The 23,829-nt window shown below is 35.3% G+C and overlaps 1 long non-coding RNA gene across 1 annotated transcript; it reads right to left on the bottom strand.

Moving 5' to 3' along the window:
* Nucleotides 1-245: 245 nt before the first annotated feature.
* Nucleotides 246-2,506, bottom strand: LOC131150987 (uncharacterized). Its single transcript, XR_009135649.1, has 2 exons — nucleotides 1,959-2,506; nucleotides 246-567 (listed from the first exon to the last, which is right to left on the bottom strand). It is a non-coding gene; the product is annotated as an uncharacterized LOC131150987 (long non-coding RNA).
* Nucleotides 2,507-23,829: the final 21,323 nt, after the last annotated feature.

Below are 23,829 nucleotides of genomic sequence, written 5' to 3'. Positions count from 1 at the left end.
TTCAGTTTGAGCGTGACAAATTTTCAAGTTGAGATTTTAAATTGAGTTTTTCAAATTCTTGAATTGGAGTCTATTAGTTTTGGAATTAAACCTTTTAATGTTGAGATTGAGTTTTTCAAAAAAAAAAATAAAGTAGTGGTATTATAATTTTTAGGATTTTTAGGCCATACTTTATTACTTTCTGCTCCTAGTGTCAAATTAGTCAACCGTGACATATTGTTTTACTTATCAAAAGCTAAATAAAATTACATCAAGCCACATTTTCTTTTAATAAAGGAAAAAAGGGGGTACACGTGTTTGAAGGGAGGAATGTAGTATACAATGTATGGGAGACGTGCGTGCAAAAGTTACAACAAGGGATACAAGGAAATGAAAGTTACAGGAAAAATGAAAGTTAATATAAACAATAGTTGCAATACAAAGGGGGTGGGGGTACATACAAATTCCATTCACAGAAAACAAATACAAAAAAATATACAAAAAATACAATAAAATATAACCAAATTTCCAAAACCCTCCACGCCTCGATTGCCATCTGACCAAATTGGAGACATTCCTCAAAGTCACCTGCACCCAAGAAAATGGGGCAATCAGTTAGTTAGCCCCAAATTCATAAAATAAAATAAAAAGGAAGTTGCATGTGTGAGAAAGAAGGGAATAATTCCCTGCCAGGTTTGTTAGAAGGAATTCTGTTAGGCAATTTTGGCGCCAAATCACCCAAGAGCCTCCCTATAAATAGGGAGGCTCGCACTGTAGCTCGGGGACCATAAGAAAAGCACAAAAAAAACAAAAAAAAACCCCTATAGAAATCAAGAGAGGAAAGAATTAGAGAAGAGAGGTTCTGTCTGCAAATTAACAACTATTAGAGAAGTAGAAGCAGAAGTAGAAGCACAGAAGTAGAGAACCTGAAGCAGAGGTTCAAAACCTCTCATTCAGAGCCCAAGAAGCAGGGCAGAGGAGTTGATTCAGAATCCCAAATACTAGACAGATACAGAGAAGAAGAAGAAAAGACAAGAGGAGAGAAGAAGGGGAGGTAACATCTAAATCTATTTTTTTTTTTATCTTGTTCAATCCATATTATGACTGTGTGTGAGTGTAGGTGTCCATCCCCCAAGCCTTAGGTTCAAATTTAAACCTGAGCTTACCTCGAATTGAATTGGGGTTCGGACCCACTAATTTGAACCTAAGCCCAAACTCGAGACCTGAACCACCCATACTCGAACCAATATCTAAATCCCCTCGATCCAAACCTCTAATCCGAGTTAGGGTTCAGATCTTCTGGTCCAAGTTGAACCCATAAACCAAAGCCCATCTGTTGTTTAAACCAACCAGCCCATTTGTTTTTTTTTTTTTTTTTTAAATACCCCGACCCAACCTCCTATTTTTTTAAATGCCCCGAGCTTGTTTTCAAATCAATCCTAAGGCCCAATTCCCTATTTTTTTTATTAAAAAAAAAAAAAAATCCGAACAATCCCATTTCAAAAAATACCCCAAGCCCAAACACAAAAAAATTGACCTAGGCCCATTTAAAAATCAAGTCCCACACGTGCCTGGTTTCCCATCATGTGCCCACTAACTCACTCGAGTCCACCTGAGTTGACACAGATCCTCACGGACTGACTCACACGAGTGAACCCTGTTCATCACTCGCTGAGTTGAGACAAGGTGACTCGTATTCATCCCCTAAACTTCAACCTAAAACCAAAAACACCAACCAACCAAAATCTAGCCCTCAAGAAACCCTAACCTTAAAAGCACAGGCAAAATAGCGTTTAATCAGATCGTCGCTAAAAACTAGAAGCTCAATATTCATAATACCCACACCAGACCGATGCCAACATTCAAACAGTAGTTCAAACAAATAATAATAATAATAATAATAATAATAATAATAATAATAACTTTGAACATTTGAAGGGATTTCCCCGAGGGGCATGCACAAGGCGTTCGACAATCACCTTAGTTCCCCTAAGAGACTCAGAGGTCATTCGGATCTGACCACAAGAGCTTAAATGAGGATCTAGCTGAAGGTAGGTTCTCTTTAGAAAAGTACAGGGAATGAAGAAAGAAGATCTAGGGTTTTGGGCTATATGTGAAAAGAAGATTGAAACGGAGTCCGAAAAGTTAAGAAAAATTGCAAGGAGGCTAGTTGCAGGTTGTGGAGATAGCCTCGGAGGGTTCAGATATAGAGAGTTAGAGAGAATCAAGGGGAAGGGATTTTTAGGCTTACCTATTCAATGAAGAAAGGTTTTAGAGAGTTTGAATATAAGAGAAGAAAGAGAGAGGGGCTTGTGGGTCTTCTGAAGATTGAAGTTGCAGAGTTGGGAATTTACAGAAGAAAGAAACCTTAGGGTTTCATTTCACAGACACAGAGAGATAGAAGAGAAGAGAGAAGAAGGATTGAGAAAGAAGGAGAGGTGCAGGCTAGGGCTTCGTAGGAGATGAGAGGAGAGAAGAGAGAGGGAGGAAGGGCTGCTTCGAGAGAGATGGAACGAAAATGGGAAAACAAAAATTTTTTGGTTTAAGTATGAGGAATCTCGGAGCCACCAGATTTCAACACATGGCATGATCCTATCCATACACGCAAAGTCCTATATGTTCTTTTGACAACCGCACAATTTGTGCTTCTCATGAAAGGACGAGATTTCGCCACGTCATAGAGCCAAGCCAAGTGAATCTCAACCGTAGGATCTGTTTCTCTTAGGTACGGTGAGGATTTTACCGCATTAGCAATCCGTGTGAGCTCTGTTTCTTACTGCACAATCAGATTTTCTCCGAACGGCCCAGATTGCCCCAGGACAGGTGACTCTTTGAGCTCTGCCCCTCCACCCGCCAGGTGACACGTAGGTTACGTTTTCCCCAAGCATGTAGAGGGACGCGTGCTTGTCCTATAGCCGTCAGATCTTCCTTATGTTAGTGGCTATGATGGTGCCACATAGCCTATCTGAGTCATCATTGACCCGCCAATTAAACGCTGACATGTGACCTTGACCGGGCCTAAAATAGGTTGATCAGACCCTCCCTTAACTGGTTCATTCCCCGAACCAGTTTTGGTCTTTGAAACCAGTATGGAGCTTGTTCAGTTTGATTCATTTATTATACCTTTATTCAGTCAATCAATAACTTATAAAAATTCGAAAAAAAAAAATATAATAGAAATTCAAAAAAATCACAAAAATTCAAATAAATTACAGAAAGATTCAAAAAAAATTATTTTGAGGTGAGAAAATTATTTTTGCCCCTGAAAAAAATCATAAAATCAGAAAAGCTATAAAAAATTCTAAAAAAAATATTTTTAGGTTAGGAAATTGCTTTTGTGCTTGGAAAAATCATAAAAATGTTTTTCCAGAAAGTCATAGGAAATTCAGAGAAATAAAAGAAAAATCTTAAAATATTTATTCACACTCATTATTTCCCTTAATTGTATTTGTGTTATTTAAAAAATTTGCAAAAAATATTAAAAAATGTTCTTGTACATAAAAAAAATCACATAAAAATTCAAAAAAATCATGAAAATTTTTTTAAAAAGTGTATTGAGCTAAGAAAAAATGTTTTTGCTCACTTTTTCATCCCGAATAAATTCAAAAACCTCCCAAAATAGTATTTTCATACTTAGAAAAATCTTACAAATTTCAAAAACCCCAAGAGTGTATTTTGCATCATACTTTCTCAATTTTCCAATCCCGATGATTTTAAAAGGGAGGCATGAGCTCTTCGGAGTACGATATGCCCTGGTTTTGAGAGAATACTTATATAGTATTTTTATTGTGCATTTCTTTACAATTTTTGAAAGGGTTTCAAAGGCTTATTAAATTTAATTTGTGGGACAATTTTCGATTAATTAGGTACCATTCATAAGAATGGGTGTGTAGGGGGTGCTCATACCTTCCCCTTGCGTAACCGAACTCCTAATCCTAACTCCGTTAACTCAGACCGATTCCACCCTTAATTGGGTAATAATCAAGTGTTCTAACCATACTAAAAGGTTAGTAGCGACTCCATTGCACCATGTTTTTCCACAAAAATACTTATTAAAACCACCTTGTCCAGTTCGTGTTTGGGAATGCCACGACAATGTAAGGTAGATTTCAACAATGTTTACACTCTAAAGGAAATGTTTTTAGTATATTTAAAAGATTGTTGGCCTTCATAATAATTTTCCCAAATCAACTTGTCATTTTAGTGCAAATACTCCGAATATTCTTAGATAGTATGTTGGAATTGGTGTGATCCAAAGAGGGGGTGAATTGTGTTTTAAAACTTTTTGACTAATTTAAATATTTTCCGATTCAACACAGTTCATATTCCATTCAATTGAAAACGTGTATGTAAAACGATTAAGCTATCAGTGCAGACATACACGTGCAACATATTCTTATTTAAATTAAATGTGTGCATGCGAATAATTATAACAGTACATAAGCAAGCATACTGTAACGCCCCAACCCGCCACGTGGGTCCAAGGTGCTACTTTAGTAACATCTGTGTACCTGATACCAGAATTCTAAAATACCTTTATACACAATAGCCGTCAATTATCCATATTACAACCCATTAAAATAGTACAAACAAAAACAACTCAGTCCATACATCCCACGTACATACACTATACTTCTAGCTCAGCCTCTTTAGTCGGCTATGCATGATCCCTGGTGTATCTTGAAAAGATGAATTGTATATTGGGGTGAGACACTTCTCAGTAAGGAAGATTAAACTAACATCAGTGTGTGGTCAGCATGCATTTAGTGTTTGTAGAAAACATTCATCCTCTATTTAATCGAGAATAGCTATTTCACATTGTACTCACTTTACACAGTTGAAAATACTCGTCTCGTTTCCATAGTATAAACAGTTTAGTAAATAAGTAACATCATTTACATAAATCTACAGATATGTATAAAAGACACTCCCTGAGACTAAATACCATTTACTTCCCTCATGGTACGGGTTGTGCGGCCCAAAGGCTGGACTAAGCCCTGGGGGATCAACCCAGACTAAGTCAAATCATTCGCCTGCTAATACACCTACAGGCATCTGCAACCTAGTCGCAGGTCCGATTGTCTTACCACTTCCTAATCCAGACTTCCAAAGAAGTTACCTCCTCTCCGTAGGCTAATCGGTTGAAACCACCCTCCACTTCTATCCAAAAAAGTGTGGGTGCACATGCTCAACTACTGAATCTCTAGCAACAATACCGTGCTCATAATACAACTGGTCCTCAGGGTTCCTAAAGCATATCATGCAATTTAAGTAATAAAAACTGTAACTCAAACTTAATTCTTATAAAACCTGTATCTTATAAATCCTGGCCCCTGTTCGTCATATACAACTCGACTCAAAGCCACTAAACGAAATCCTGGCCCCCCGTCGTCATATAAAACTCGGCTCACAACCGCTAAACAAATCCCAGCCCCCAATCGTCACATAAAACTCGGCCTACAACCATTATATCAAATCCCTATATATTTTTCACAAATAGTTACAGTATTTAACATTCACAAACTCGGTTATACCATAACTCCCAAAATAATATTCACCTGCCACACGATTTCAGTATTTAAATGTAGTCCATAAATAATCAACATGTAACGACCTATCTAATTTCCACATATACATATATATATGTTCCACATATTAGCCCGCCAATAATCATAACTATCACATACAAAATCCACCCAGACCTTTGGGTGCTAGGAAATAAACATGTCATATGAACCTAACACCCTAGCAGCGGAAGGCTACAACATATACATATCAAATAGTTCAACAAACACGATACCAGAGTTATACAAAAATCTATCATATTTAAATACAAACATACTAACATGAACATAAAGTTCCCTAGGATCACTACTCCAAAATCAATCTAACCCTAGTGGAACGACTTACCCTTCTAGCAGGGTAGATCAGGCGACCACTACCGCTGCGGAGCTCTATTCGCTCCCCTACCTAGATTTCATGAAATATTTTAAAACTGGGGTGAGACACCTCTTTGTAAATGAAATAAACTAATATCAGTGTGTGGCAACATGGGTATTTCACGTGTCATAAGCATATACTGTACATAAATCATATATGAGAAATCTGTCTGATAAATACTGAATAAATACATTTGAAAGTAGCATACATGTCATGCTATATATTAGTACATGTAAAATATCTTATATCACTGTATAATACGTGAAATAAATCCCAGGATGGATAGCTAGTTGATGTCATATATTACCCCCACGTGACTGGATTGTGTGGTTCGAAGGCGGGACCTAACACTAGCTGACCGATCATGCTTGATCAATATAAGTTTGTAAGTATGATGGGCCCACCCCACCCTGGTCCAGATTTCCAGGAGGACGTCTACAACTTTGCACTGAAATCACAGCAACTAGTAATCTCCCACAGCCCCTTGCAGCATGTGGTAGCACTAACATAATCTGAATACATATATAACTACGATACCGTGCTGCTGAACTAAACTAAACTAAGTCATCCAGGTACTGATATCATATACTTTATTTCATATGTTGAATATAACCGTTTCACCATAATATCTAACATATTAATATTTTCATAAAAATAACATATCTTTCATTATAGCCCTTGCGCCGACATTTCATATCATATCATATAAATTAATGGCCCTTATGCCATTTTATATAAAGTATGGCCCTTGCGCCATTTTACATAAATTACGGCCTTTGTGTCGTTTTTATAAATTATGGTCCTTGCGCCGTTTCACATAAAATACGAAAAATATAATTCCTGTACTGTTTTAACCATTTATCGAAAACAATAATGGCATAAAGGTTATGAAAACATAACATTTTGCCATCACATAAATCATAATATTTTATACCCATGCCACACAAATTAAACCATTTCCTTGATAATATATATATAAACATTCCCTATAAACAACAGTAGTTTTTTCCAAACATAATTCTATATCATACATAATTTCTGAAATAAAATGCGGTAGAATAATAAGTATTTCCATGAAATTTCTGACTTAATTTATTCCCTTACCTACTTTCTTGAACTACACCCATAGGAATCCCAAATTAATGCCTGCAGCGTTCACCCGGACCCTGAATCAAAAAATCCTAATTCCATTAAATCAATCATAAATAAAATACTATTTTAATATTTCCTAAACTCATAAATTCCAAATAAATAATTATACCCTCAAATATAACTAATTTACCTAATTCCCCAAATCTCACTCTCGCTTTGAAGTGGGGCCTAGAAAACCCAAATTGAAAATTTACTCACGCTAAAGTGACGACAATCGCGACTAGGACCCCATGGTAGTACCTAATCATCGATTTGACTGAAGATCTAAGAAGAAATTGAGAAAATAGAGAAAAATTACTTTACCCCTAGAATGGTGCCTATGCCCCTCCCATAATAAATCCGCTCCAATAGAAATATTGGTGGCAGAGATAGGAATCCAACAACACCTTTCATTTTCTGATCAACCGAATATTTGTCGAGAAATTGAAGAGAGTGGGAGAGAGAGACAGAGGAAACGAGAGACGTGAGAGAGAGAGAGAGAGAGAGAGAGAGAGAGAGAGAGAGAGAGAGAGAGAGAGAGCGCAACTCTCCCTCTGGATTTCAGAGGAGACATCTCCTTCAGGAAGTATCCTGAAGGAGTTTAAAGTATTATGTAATATTATATATATATATATATATATATATATATATATAAGAGTAATCATTTTTTTTATTAAATTGTTATTATCATTAATTAATTAATTTTATTAATTTATTTAATTAATCAATTAACTAATTAATTTATTATTATTATTTATTTATTTTTATTTTTATTTTTTACCTTCCCAAGCATATCATTTTCTAGGACGTTACATTCTCCCTTTCTTATAAAAATTTCGTCCTCAAAATTTGTTGAATACAACCAAAATAAAATTCATCATTAACTTAACAAGTTCTGAGTTAACCTTTATAACAATTCTATTAGAACTGATATTTAACTTAAATCGATGGATTATACATCATGTCCTAATACACCTTACTTCAACACCAACACTCAACAACTTCAATTCCTATCTCTAACCTTCCAAAGATCTAACACCAACATTTCCTGTTTAGCATATAATTTATGCTCTCATAATATTTGTGAAATTAACCACAAATGTTGTTCATGCTCTTCTTGGGTCTTTGAATATCCCAAAAATCATCCATAAAAATTATAAGGAATTGATCCAAGTATGATTTAATAACTTGATTCATTATATCTATGGAAATGTAAGGTGCATTGATAACCCTCAATTGGTAACACCAGAAACTTATAGCGATCTTACTATGTACTCAATTTTGTCTTTGGGGTGTATAATTTCCAATTAGTGATAATTTAATTGCAAATCAATCTTAAAAAATTTTGGGATTTTACCAATTAATCAAATAATCCACCAATCCCTAGAAGTCGATACCAATTCTGTAATGTAATTCAACTTCCAATGATTAATGCAAAACCCCAAGGCCCCATTACGTCTCTTAATGAATAACACAGGTGCAACCTATAATGATATACTAGGTCGAATAGATTCCTTGTTAAGGAAATCTTCTAGTTGCACCTTAAGTTGCCTTAGTTCAGTTGATGTCATTCTATAGGAAGTAATCGACATAGGCTCCACTCCTAGCACAAAATCAATATTAAATTCAATCTCCTCTTAAAGGTAGCCCCGATAAGTCATCTATGAATAATAACTAAAAATTCATCACCTATGGGTAAAGAAGTTAGGGATTCGTTAACTCATATGTTTCTTTCATTACTACTACAAACCCAAAACATGTGCCCAAATTCTATCCTTCCCTAATCACTCAAGACGTCAAGTGTGAAAGCTTATTAGTTAGAAAGCAAACCCTTACTCCATTTGGATTTCTAAATACTATTTTCTTTTAAAAACAAACAACTAGGTGTATGATCAATAGATGACCACCAATGGTAAGCCTCATCTTTAACCAGATAACTTGCAATAATGACTCACACTAATCAAGGAACATACTAGCTGGGACATCCCAGACTAGGATGTGTAATCATTAACCTGTCTTATCAAATTTATAAAAGGCACTTCAAACTCTCATCATAACTTTGTAATTCATTTGAGTAAAAATTATATGAACTTCCAAATATTCCCTGGAATTCTAATCACCCAATTTCTTTTCAATGTCAATCTAATGCATAGGCTTATACTTTTAAATCAAGATAAAGTATCATTTTTCTACCAGATTGGTTTCTAAATTTTTCTTACTTCCAATAGTTTTAAGATTCCACTTCTAGCCTATGCTGGAAAATGTTGAATTTCAAAATATAGTTAGAAAATATCCTCAATGAAAAACAAGGATTGCAATTATGGCAAGTTTAAGTCCTGATATACTGACTCAAGCCAACACTAATCTTGCTCCAGTGACTGGCCAAATATGTAATAAACACGTGTCTTGGTGTTTGGTACCGAGTACAATACTAATGAAGTTGTTTAGTCAACTATGATCATTGATTGAATATTGTCTGATAGCAATGGAGCAGAAAGGAAAGGGTGACATTTACTTGTACCAGAGAGTTGCTAATGGTAGAAAGATCAGATTTTGAGGATGGCTTCAAAAGCCACAATCAATTATGGACAACAACAGAAGACTCCACATTAGGTTGTATACAAATCAAATCCCAATCGAGCCGATGCCTAAGAGGTTAAATTGATATCCCATTGCCAAGTAAGATTTGCATAGGATAGAGCAAAAAGATAAAGCTTCAGGTCCTAACATGTATGGTTTTCCTTTTGGATGGTAGATTGCTAAGGTCCAATTATCATTATGATTTTTCTTTTAGGTAAGTTGCTAAAGATGATTCGGTTAGGTGTTATTTGATTCACAAGATCCTTCAGGTTACTTGGCAATGTGATGCTTATGACATCTTATTCTCAGGTTTTTTTTTTTAGGTTATGGTGATAACATCACTTACCAGGGAATAAAGAATTTCCACAGAACATAGAAGTCAAATTGTTGCCCACTTAGTAGCTTACATTCTTATGACATCTTAATTTTAGGATTACACTGTCCTCACTATTTTGGCCGACTTATGAAAATATGAAAATATGTAGTCAATGTACACTTTCATTGACCCATCTTCCTTCCTCATAAACAATACTAGCGCTCCCTAGGGTGACACGCTAGGCCCAATAAACCCCTTATCTAACAGTTTCTGCAATTGTTCTTTCATTTTTTTTGTCATCTTTGCTAGTGCCATTCTGTACGGCGCCTTCGAAATCGGCGCTGTCCCCAGAACCATATCAATAGCAAATTCTACCTCACGTTCAGGAGGTAGTCTCGAAAAATCCTCAGGAAATACATCAGAAAAATCCCTTGCTATCAGGATATCCTCTAATCTCAACTCTCCTTCTGGTACCTCCTTCACACAATCCACAAATCCCTGACAACCCTCCAACAACAACCTCCTCACCTAAATGGTGGATAATAACTATGGTGGGGCGTGCACACATGGCCCCACAAATCTATACTCTTGTCCTCTTGGAGGTCTGAACACTACCTCTCTCTGATAATAGTTAATATTGGTCTAACTGATAGCTAGCCAATCCATTGCCAAGATCAAAATAAACTAGTGCCTATAAAGCACTACAAGACTAGCAGACAATATCCTTCCCTAAATATCCACTGGACCATCCTTAAACACCATTCTACATTTTACCATTGTTCCTATTGATGTGGCTACAAATAATTTGATGTCTAACAATTAATTTCCCATCTTACACAGTCTGATATATTCCCAAGAAATAAATGAACACATTGCTTCTAAATCACATAAAACAATAACTTTAACTGAAATTATAACTTTACTACATGTCACCATATCTCCTGCCGCCTCAGTATCTCTCGTCGTCAGTGCATAAACTTGCGCTAGAACAGTATTCATTTGTTGTCCACCTTGAGGTGCCTAATAGTCTCCCTTATATGGTTGAAGAGCAGCCGCTATCGCTAGAGGTGCTTGACAGTATCTCAAAATATGTCCAAGCTGATAGCACCGATAACAGACAACCTCCCTCACTTGGCACTCTTTCAGGTGTCTCCTATAGCATCTGGGACAAGGAGGGCGCATCAGTCTATCTTGTACCGCTCGTCATATGAACTTGACACCTTAGCAGCAAAAGGCTACATATACATATCAAATAGTCCAACAAACACAATACCAGAGTTATACAAAAATCTATCATATTCAAATACACACATCCCAACATGAACATAAAGTTCCATAGGATCACTACCCCAAAATCCATCTGACCCTCGTGGAACGACTTACCCTTCTGGCAAGGTAAATCAGGCGACCACTATCGCTGCGGAGCTATATTCGCTCCTCTACTTGGATTCCTTGAAATATTTTAAAACTGGGGCGAGACACCTCTTAGTAAGGGAAATAAACTAATATCAGTGTGTGACAATATAGGCATTTCACGTGTCATAAGCATATACTGTACATAAATCATATCTGAGAAATCTGTCTAATAAATACTGAATAAACATATTTGAAAGTAGCATACATGTCATGCTATATATTGGTACATGTAAAACATTTTATATCACTATATAATACGTGAAATAAATCCCAGGATGGATAGCTAGTTGATGCCATGTATTACCCCCACATAACTGGGTTGTGCGGCCCAAAGGCGGGACCTAGCACTAGCTGGCCAACCATGCTAGATCAATATAAGTCTATAAGTACGATGGGCCCGCCCCAACCTGCTCCGGACTGCTAGGGGGACGTCTACAACTCTGTACTGAAGTCACATCAATTGTCAATCTCCCACAGCCCCTTGCGGCATGTGGTAGCACTAACATATCTGAATACATATATAGCTACGGCACCATGCTGCTGAACTTAACTAAACTAAGCCATCCAGGTACTGATATCATATACTGTATTTCATATGTTGAATATAACCGTTTCATCATAATATCTAACATAATAATATTTTCATAAAAATAACGTATCTTTCATTACGACCCTTGTGTCGACATTTCAAATCATATCATATAAATTAATGGCCCTTACGCCATTTTATATAAACTATGGTCCTTGCGCCATTTCACATAAATTATGGCCCTTGTGCCGTTTCATAAATTATGAGTCTTGCGCCATTTTTATAAATTACGGCCCTTACGTTTTTTCACATAAATTACGAAAAATATAATTCTTGTACTGTTTTAATCATTTCCCGAAAACAATAATAGTATGAAGGTTCTAAAAACATAACATTTTGCCATCACATAAATCATAAGATTTTATACCCATGCCACACAAATTAAACCATTTTCACTGATAATATATATATAAACATTCCCTATAAAATGCAGTAATTTTTCCAAACATAATTTTATACCATACATAATTTCTGAAATAAAATGTTGTAGAATAATAAGTATTTCCATGAAAATTTTGACTTAATTTATTCCCTTACCTGGTTTCTTGAACTATGCCAACAGGAATCCCAAACTAATGCCTACGGCGCTCACCCTGACCCTGAATTAAAAATATTAATTCCATTAAATCAATCCTAAATAAAATACTATTTTAATATTTCTTAGGCCCATAAATTTCAAATAAATAATTATAGCCTCAAATATAACTAATTTACCTAATTCCCCAAATCTCACTCTTACTTTGGAGTGGGGCCTAGAAAACCCAAATTGAAAATTTACTCACGCCAAAATGACGACAATCGTGACTAGGACCCCATGGTGGTACTTGATCGTCGATTTGGCTAAAGATCTAAGAAGAAATTGAGAAAATAGGTAAAAATTACCTTACCCTAAGAATGGTACCTATGCTGCTCTCACAACAGATCTGCTTCAATAGAAATGTCAGTACCGGAGCTAGAAATCCAACGGCACCTTCCGTTTCCCGATCAGCCGAATATCCATCGAGAAATTGAAGAGAGTGGGGGAGAGAGTCGGAGGAAACGAGAAACGTGAGAGAGAGAGAGAGAGAGAGAGAGAGAGAGAGAGAGAGAGAGAGAGAGCAACTCTCTCTCTCTGGATTTCAAAGGAGACATCTCCTTTAGGAAGAAGTATCCTGAAGGAGTTTAAAGTATTATGTAATATTATATATATATATATATATATATATATATATAAGAGTAATCATTTTATTTATTTAATTGTTATTATCCTTAATTAATTAATTTTATTAATTTATTTAATTAATCAATTAACTAATTAATTTATTATTATTAATTAATAATTTATTTATTTATTTATTTATTTTTATTTTTTATTTTTATTTTTATCTTTTACATTCCCAAACATATCATTTTCTGGGGCGTTACACATTCAGTACCTTATAATATATTTAATTAATAAATAGCCGTTCACTTTCCATATTATTCAAAATACCATATCATATATCCTACATTTGAAAAGTCCATTTTGAATGGTTGGTTTTTGAAATAACAACTGAAAACATAAATATACATACATACGAGGCAATATGATCGGTTCAACTTTAATAAAAATCCTGACTTAATTTAATTCCCTTACCTATTTATTGAAAGAGTTCCTACGACGCTCCTAAAGCCCACCCTACGGTGATATAGAGCCCAAAACCCTGAAAACACATTTCCCCAGTTCAAATCACTCCACCCCAGAATAATAATCATTAAACACCCCTAGACCCATACACCCCATTTAAACAGTTAAATGTTAGACAAATAGCCTATTTCTACCCTTACCTCAACTTTGGGGTGATGCCTGGAAAGACCCAATTCAAAGATCCACTCCGCTAGACTTGTAGAGAAATGCCCCTAGATCCTCGTGGTAACTTCCGATCGTTGATTCGGGCGACGTACAACAAGAAATCATGGAGAGAGAAGGGATGGGGTGTAGTTTATAGAGAGATAGAGAGAGAGAGAGAGAGAGAGAGAGAGAGAGAAGAGAGAGAGAGAGAGAGAGAGAGAGAGAGAAAGAGATTTTTTATTTCTTAACTATGAAGTAACTAAAACTCTATTTATAGACCGTTGACCCCTGCACAATTCATTAATGAAATTAAGTCTTCGTCAACAAATTGCATAAGCACATTCGTCGACAAAAGAAGCGGTTCGTCGATGAACCTTATGCCATAAATTCCTCTCGATATTTCTTCGTTGATGACACCTGAACTTTGTCGACGAACCACAGAAAAGCATTTGTCGACAAACTGCTGCTTGCCTTTGAATATTTTTCCCTTTTTCCTTTTCTTTATTTATTTCCTTGTTTTTCAAGTTCAGGTTTCTACACATTCACATATGGAAAAAAAAGTGCAGTAATTAAATGAGATAGAGAGAGAGTGACACATGATATTTGTTATCGAGGTTTGGCCTAACCAGCCTATGTCCCCGCCTTGGGCATACCCCCCTAAGGATTTCACTATCCTTACTCACTTAAACGGGCAAAGCATAAGCCATTACAACCTCTCCTTATGGGGCAAGGTAAACCCCAGCTCAATTACCAAGTTAAGCCCAACTGGTCTCCTTTATGGGGCTAAGACTCCCAGTTCAATTACCGAGCTGAACCCAACCAATCTCACTTACAGGGCTGAGACTCCCCAGTTTAATTTACGAGCTAAACCCAATCGGTATATGAAAAACATTTTTCGTACATATAAACATGCTTCTAAATACAAGCAAAATTGTACACATTAAAGTTCAAATACACACACTCTAATATGATATGAGTTATGCTCAGTAGAGAAAGAGTGTTTTTCAAAACAAATATTCCAATCTTTGAAAAAAATATATTTGATAAAATGCTTTAAAGATTTGAACCCTAATAAAATACTCTCCCTAAAATAATTTTCAAAGACGAACCGGAGAACCTAGGGCTTTTGGTCTTAATAATATTTTTGCAAAAACAAATATATGTGATCTTTGATGTTGAGAGAAATATGTAATGCATGTCTCAAAGATCAAAATAAAATAAGTATTTATCCAATCAAAGATTAGCAATAAAAAGTATTGGAGAAATTAGGATTAATGCTCAAAAGTTGTTTTTGCAATAAACACAATCAAAATAAATGCCCAAACAAAATAAAATGTTCTCTTTCAAAAGATTTTCCAAAAAGTAATAAAAAGAGTTTGAGAGTGTAAAATTTTACCCCAAAGTGATTTTGCAATTGAAAATGTAAGTGGAGGAACTTTGATTAAGAAAACAATTTGAGAGAAAAGTTGGTTAATCAAAGTTACTAATCAAAGCAAATGAAGGGGTATTTATAGTTTTTCAGGAAATTATGACCGTTGGGGACATATTGGAGATTTTGGAAAAGTTTAATTAAGTTTAATAAAAATTAACCCCTATTTAACCTCGGCAAAAATTGGCCAACCCGAGAGGTTCGGTTGACCAAGGCAAATTTCAACTACAGGTTTGGTTGACCGTCTTAAGGCGATTTTGAACCCTTCGTGGGTTCGGTTGACCAACGCAAAGTTTGGTTGGTTACTCATCTAGGTTCGATCAACCAAGGCTAATTTGAATTACAAGGTTTGGTCGACCAAATAGTTGGGGTGTCAGACACTTTACGGTTCAATTGACTTAGGACAGTGTGTTCAAAACAAAACGGTTGATTGAGAGAAGTCAACATGTTGACTTCTGACTAGTTCGATCGACCGAGGCATTTATACCGCCAAGGGTTCAATAGACTGAGACCATAAATTTGTGCTTTTAAGTCTTATTTTGGTCTCTATACTTTAACAACCCTATGTGATCAAACATATGTCCTTTAAGCTTAAGGGTATTGGTCCCTATGGTCATACTATGGCCTAGGGTCTATTCGGTTGGCTGAGCTAATTAATACTGGAAGGGTTCGGTCAATCGGGATTTTAAATTAAGCCTAAAAATCTCATGTCGACGGATCAAAGTCTTTGTAAGCCCTAAATTGACCCTAAAGTTATATTAAAACTTTTGTAAGATTTTATCTTTTTATGAAAAGGTTTTGTATGAAGTGTAGGTGCCCTAAGGTCAATCTACGGTCATCTAAGCACTCAATCCATATCATGCAGACGCATGCATTATTACAGACCAAAGATAAAAAACTAAATGCAAATACAAATGAAATTAGATGTCTTCTTCTTCTCTTTCTCTTCAAATCTTCATGGAATATGCCAGGATGATGTGAGCTTTACATCCTTTCTGGCTTCCATTTTCAGTTTCCTTATGTGTGTGTTGAACTGTAAACTCGTTCACATGCTACCTACAAACATAAGATCTTTGTGCTTTGTTAGTATCAAAATAGGGATCAGACTCAAAAAGCCAACATACTATCTGAAAGCATGAATTTTAAACTTTGAATTTGAATTTGTGTGGATTTAGAAGAAACACAATATAAATTTGTATTGCATTTTGTCCAAATCCATAAAATTCAAATAAAAAAAGATCAAAAATTATAAAAATTTATGATTTGATAAAATACTCGAAAGCTTGCATAAATTTTGAAAGGGACAAAGTGCTAGATTCGAAATTCTAATGGGAGATGAAGAAATATCGAAGACTAGTGGAGTAGATTTATTTCCCAAGGTGGTAGTACTGTCCTATTCAAATATGTTATCCCTTTTACTCTATGAGTGCTTTTAAGTTCCCGAATCCAATATGCAAGATGGTGAATGATTTAAATAGAAATTTTTGGTGAGGTAGAAACTCGAAAAGGGAAATGAAAACTCATTTTATGAAATAAGAGAATCACTGTACTCCAACGTCCCTAAGGGAATTGGAAATTCATGAAATTAGTTATTTTATTGATGCTTTATTAATGAAACATATATGGAAGATTCTTATAAAACCTCAAAATCTTTTAGCCAAATTACATAAATTACTGTATTTTCTAAATTTACCCATTTGAAATTAAAAAAAGGCAAATACTCATTTTGGGAGATTTTTGCTCTTTTTGATGATTGTTAATATGAAAGAAAAAAAATTCTAAGTTCTTATCTCGTTCTTTTAATTTTTATCTAAGAGACTTTAATAGTTTAACGAGTAAATAAAGAGTAGGGAGAGAAAAGCTTAACACCGAGTTTTAACGTGGTTCAACACCAAGCCTACGTCCACGCCTTAGTACCAAGCCAAGGATTTCACAATCCACTATAAATGCTCCTTCCCTGACGAAGCAAGCCTTACAACTCGGGTACACAACCCTACACTCGGGAACAAATCCCTACATGCTCACAAGGAGCTTTCACTTCGGTTCACACAGAACCTTCACCAAGCAGTTCACAAAGAACCTATTACAACGAAGATGATATACAAAGAAACACTCCTAAAATGAGCTGATATGAAATACAATCAAATCCTCACTCTTATCTCTCAATGAATGATTCACACAAGATCAATGAGCAAGAGAGGATTGAACACTTTGTGAATGAATAACTAAAATGCAAGTGCAAAGTGTTAAGTTTTGGATTCAAAGATATTTTTCACAAATATGATTAATAATAATCAAAAACTATACTAAACAAGTCTATGGACTTCTATATATAGCCACAAATCCCTAATAGCTGCTAACTAGCCGTTGGGAGCAACTCCCAAGTAAAACTAGCTAGCCATTGGTGTTCTATCATCGTCCCAAACCGTCGACGGTTTTTTTGGGCTCTCTGAAATCGTTGACGATTTCCTACATACGTCGACGATTATCCAAAATCAGAAAATGTCATCAACATAAAAGTTGTGTGATTTTTTCTTAGCCTTCTATAGAAACCAAGATCGTCCTATTTGGACTTTTATAGAAAATGTTATACCCCAAATACAGAAATGTGTTCAGGACTCAAGGTTACACTACGTTAGACGATGATTGCTCGGTTTTTCCTTGTCAAAAAGCCTTTTGATGACATAAAATATTCTTGGACAAAATTATATGAAATATATTAAGTCTAATAAAGTTTAATACTTGTCCAAATGAATTTCCCCTTGAATATAAGATATCTTGTTAATAAAAACACATTTGGAAAATCATTTTGATGTCTTATATACTTGTATGTCCTTTATTGAAAATATACTTTTTTTTTTCTAAACCTTTAAGAAATAAGATTCATTTTGATAAAATTGGGACCAAGTCTGAAAATGATTATGAAATCAAGATGTTTAAAACTTGTCCCTTTGAAAAACAGAATTGAGTTTAGGGATCGTTTGACAAACTCTTTGTTTTATATTTGATAACTATAAATGTGAGTTTGTGACTTAAGTGAAAACCTATAAACTCAAGTGTCCAAATATGCATATGCAATTTTGCTAAACTCTTGCTCAGAAATCATGTAAGAAAAAAAATGCAAGAGTTTCAAGAAGTTCCTACCACACACACAACTCTTATTACAAATAATTCTACAATTAAGCTTCCTTTGGTTGTGCTTGGGTTCTTCCGAGTACGTGTCCATTTGATCTTTCCTTCTTGACATGTACTCGGTCCAATCTTTGCCTTCGATCTAGTGCTTCATGTACAAGTATCTATACTAAACATAATCTGCAAAGATAGGAAAACACTAGGAACCACATATAGGTTAATATCATCAAAGCACAATAAAATTAGAAAAAACTATTTAAATTTAAATTATATATAAAAATTAAAATAATTAAGTAATTAGTATGTTAATACATGATTGGTCCATTTAATATTTAGAAATCAAAATGCCCAATAGATTCTCAATAACCCTTGTGAAAAGAAATTATTGAATATTTAGAAAATCGGTTAAAAACCAAAAAAATCGTAACCGAACCACTCAATATTTGGTTCTCCAAGGAATAATAAATTTTGTTCAGTTTCGATTTTGGTTTGGGAATACTAAAAATTACAAGGTTCAATTCGATTTTCGAGTTGTCACATAACCGAACCATAATAAACCAATTACACCTCTACTTGAGAGGTATAGTTTCCACTCCAAATATCCCATTCTTGGAAAGGACCTTAGTGGTCATGGCAGTTTCTTAAATTTTATTTTTTTGGTTACATGTGATAAGTGAAAATTTGTTATTACAAACTAAATTGTTTTAAGAAAAGTTAATGAAATTAAAATTCTAATTAATATTAAATCTATTACTTTCGATATAAAATAAGTTTTTTAGATACTCAAATTAAAAACCTAAAACTTAAAATTTCAAAAAAAAAAAAAAAGAGGAGATTTTTCAAAAGGTTATAGAGATCTTTCTGTCAAGGAAAAGAAAAAAAAAAAAGAAGGCATAAGAAATCAAACAAACAAAACTTCATTTATGTTATGCTTGGTTCATAAAATAGCTACTCATATGAATAAGATGTTGAATTGTAAAGTCATTTCTAACATTCAAAGTCCAACATAGGGGCTATACTATTCATATGGTAGCTGTACTATTTATATGGTGACTGCACTATTCATTTGGTGGCTGCACAAGTCTACAAACGTGGTTGCCTAAGTCTACAAAGATGTGCTGCGGAAAGGAGAATTCAACAAAGGTGGGCAATATTCTCTAATATAAATTGAGATGCCTACTAGGAGTTCCAATCCATCCCAAGCATCTCCAACTCCAACCTAAAAGAGAAAGAAATCAAGTACTCTCCTAAAAAAGTGTCCTTGTTGTAGTCTATTATTTCTAGTGAGATTTGTGTACTCTTAATTCAAGAGAGAGGTATCATTGTTCTTCTCTTGTAATTAGAAAGAAGTTGTATCATTATTTTTCATAGTGGATTTCTTCTATTCTTAGCTGTGGTTTTTCCCTCGATTTGTTTGGGGGTTTTCCATATAAATCTTGGTGTCAATTCATATTTTCTCATTTCTTATTTTAGTTGTGTGATATTGTTCCTACTTATTCAATTTCCTAACAGTGGTATCAGAGCCTTGGGTTACGGCCTTTGGGTTGGGATTACTATTCACGGTTACTATTCCCACGTGTCACTAGATACTTTTACAGTATTGTGAATGTATACAAGATTTGTTTGAGTATACAATTCCATTCATTTACGATACTATTTACATATACAATATTGATCACGGTGAAAAAGTGGGAGCCGATTTAGTGGAGGAGCATATCTTATCTACTACAATGGCAACAAAGTACGAAATTGAGAAGTTCAATGGGGGTAATTTCTCCCTTTGGAAATTAAAGATGAAGGCAGTCTTGAGAAAGGACAATTGCTTAGCAGCAATTAGAGACAAACCAACAGGGATAACTAATGAAAAATGGAATGGGATGGATGACAATGTTGTGGCTAATCTTTATCTAATATTAGCAAATTCGGTGTTATCAAGCATTGCGGAGAAAAAGTCATCAAAAGAAATTTGGGATGTGCTAACAAAGCTCTATGAGGTAAAGTCACTTCACAATAAGATCTTCTTAAAGAGGCGGCTCTACACTCTTCGAATAAGTGAGTCCACATCGGTTACGGACCATATCAACAATCTTAATACATTGTCCTCCCAACTAACAACATTAGGCCATAAGATTGAGCCAAGCGAACGAGCAGAGCTTCTTCTCCAAAGTCTGCAAGATTCGTATGATCAACTCATCATCAACATTACAAATAATATTCAGTCAAATAATCTAGTCTTCGATGATGTTGCTGCTGCTGTTTTGGAAGAGGAATCCAGGCGCAAAAACAAGGAAGACAGATTGTCTAGTTCTCACTAAGTTGAGGCACTACCGATGATGAGAGGAAGATCAACAAAACGTAACTCTAGTGGGAGTCACAATCATGGTAGATCAAAGTTAAGGAGTAAGAAGAATTTTAAATGCTACAATTGTGGCAAAAGGGGGCACATATTGAAGGATTGTTGACATGAGAAAAAGAATGCAGGGAAAACTTATGAGGAGAACACTTCTCAAGGATGCACTGCAAGTACTTCCACTGGTGGTGAAATCTTGTACAACAAAGCGGAAACTATCTCTACGGTAGTAAGAAACTCATTGATGTATGGATCATGGATTCAAGAGCAACCTGGCACATGACCTCTCACCGAGACTGATTCTACTCTTATGAACCTATTTTAGGCAGATCTATATTCATGGGTAATAATCATGCCTTAGAAATCGCTGGTGTTGATAATATCAAACTAAAGATGAACGATGGTGATTCGCACTATTCAAGGGGTATGACATGTGAAGGGCTTGAAGAAAAAATTACTGTCTCTTGGACAGTTAGATGACCTCAGCTATAAGACCCTTATTAAAAATGGGATCTTGAAGGTTGTCAAAGGCGTGCTTGTATTGATGAAGGCAGAAAAGATCATGGCAAATCTATACACGCTGCTGTAAATACTATACAACAGGGAGACGCATCAGTTGCATCAATCCAAGAAGAATCAACAATAATGTCGCGTCGCAAACTTGGCCACATGTCTGAACGTGGTCTCAAGATTCTTTCAGAATGTAGTCTTCTTCCTGGACTCAAATCATTAAGTCTACCTATTGGAATTGGTGTATTCCTAAGAGGGGGGGGTGAATTGGGTATCTAAAACTTTTCTCCTAGGTCAATTAAAATTCCACAAACAGTATTACACAAGCTTAGGATCTTTCTATATAATCATAAACCCAATCAAATATTCAAACACTTAAACACATGTACTGCATATAATAATTCAAACATAAAACATATGTGTGCTGAAATTAAAAGTGCGAAAAAATATTAGTTGCACCAAATATGTTATCGGGGTTTGGCCAATATTGCCTACGTCCCTGCCTCAGCTCATAAGCCCGAGGATTCCACTAATTGCTCACTTAACCAGTGGAGCGACACCAATTACAACCAGGTCAAATTCCCAAGGTTCACCTCAAACTTTACAAACTTTTCTTGCGGGGCGTAGAAGGCCCTACTGACCCTTATGGGCTAGATCAAACCCCCTCAGGCCACGTCTGGAATACAATAGACAATTGAAATTATGTACAAATTTAATGCTTCTAAACACAAGCAGATTTTGTATTGATACACACATACATTAATCAATGCACCTCAAAAAAATGGGAACTATAAGCTCAGTGCAACAAAGTGTAATCACACTCAACCTAATGTCAATAGTCAATCACACACAAGAGTGTATCAACAAGCTAATCTTTGAAACAATGTATAGATGTAAATCTCAATAACGATTTAGAATTTCAAGAATTTTCACAAAGAGTAATTAAAATATCTTTAAAAGTATTTTCTCAATATTTAAGTACAAAAGATATTCAAAAATTGAGTTTGTGAAAAGATTTTTACACACTCAAAAATACAAGCTAAGGTGTCTTCCAATTCGAATGCCAAGACCCACAAGCCCTAAGTTTTTCCCACACCACAAATTTTTTAAATTAAATCGGGGGAAAAACTATGCTCATCCCTCAATCCGAAAATCAAATATATAATAAACAAATGAGGGTTTCTAGCAAATGAGAATAATGTATAATCACTCAAGGTACTCTCACAAGGATTGATTTAGTAAAGAAATAGTAGTATAAGAGTGTATGGGCTTTATGTTTTGAAAAAGGTCTCTAAAAAATACAGAGAAAATATTAGCTAATTAAATCCCTAATCTTATCTTTAATTTTTACAAATGAGGACCTATATAGAGAGATGAGAAAAATTTTAGCCATTGGGGACACGCTGGGTATTTTGGAAAAAGATTAATTGAGTTTAATTAAAAATAACCCAGTTTAACCTCGATAAAATTCGAGCAACCCGAGAGGTTCAGTTAACCATTTTTAAGATTCAGTCGACCGGGTTACTCAATTTGGTCGACTAGGGTGTTTTTGAACTGAGGAGATGGTCGACTAGACTTGAGGCGATTTTTGAACCTCTGAGGTTCGGTCGACCAGATTGAGCTTGGTTCACCGAACTTGGACGTTTGGTTGACCAAGTCAATTTTCTACTAAAAGTTCAGTCGACCAAGTCATTGGGATTTCCCATGTGTCAGTTCGGTCGACCAGGGTGTTAGTACTTATTTTGAGGTTGGTCGACTGAAGGGTCAAACCATTGACCCTAGGGAGGTTCGGTCAACCGAAGTGTTTTTATGTGGTCGACCGAACACACCAACTTTGTCCATTCGATTTCTAACACCCTTGTAAAGACACCCCTAAACACATATTTGTTAATGCTAAGTTATATGGGGCTTTTTCATGAAATAATTTGGGACCTATAGTCAGTCTATGGTCTTTTGAGAGTTAACCCTAAAAATCCGATGTCGATCGACCGAAACTAAGGTCAATCTATGGTCTTAAGCTTATAGTCCCTACCATGCATGTTATGCATTAATTATTAAAGACCGATAGATTATTATTATTATTATTATAGACCCGAATAAAAATACAACTTAAAATAAGCGAAGGCTTCATGCTCTGCTCCTCGGTAATTCCATGGATTTCGCCGATAGAATGCCTCGTTTAAATGCTTCTCGGCATCCATTTCTCATCTATCATCCATGCTTATAAAAGTAAACCTGTTTAAATACTCAAAGCACACAGATGAGATACTGTGGTTTTTCATAATCAAAACAGGAGACGAACCAAAAATTCAACACTACCTTCCTATGAGCACTGTGTTACAAGTAAGCAACATAGATTAAAATTTGAAAGATCTACTGCCAAAAGCAAACACATTCTAGACTTGATTCATTCTTATGTATGAGAATCACCAATTCCATCCCTAGGAGGAGTACATTATTTTGTATCATTTATTGAGGACTACTCTAGGAGATTATGGGTGTATCCAATCAAGAGGAAGTTAGATGTGTTTCTAGTTTTCAAAGAATTCAAAGCGTAGGTGGAACTTGAATCTGGAAAAAGAATCAAGTGTTTAAGGACAGAAATGGAGGAGAATATAAAGACGACAATTTTATTTCATTTTGCAAG

Source organism: Malania oleifera, chromosome 3 (genome assembly GCF_029873635.1).
Source record: "Malania oleifera isolate guangnan ecotype guangnan chromosome 3, ASM2987363v1, whole genome shotgun sequence".
NCBI lineage: Eukaryota > Viridiplantae > Streptophyta > Magnoliopsida > Santalales > Ximeniaceae > Malania > Malania oleifera.
The sequence above is the reverse complement of the archived record's forward strand: the minus strand, read 5'-3'. Positions and strand labels throughout refer to the sequence as shown.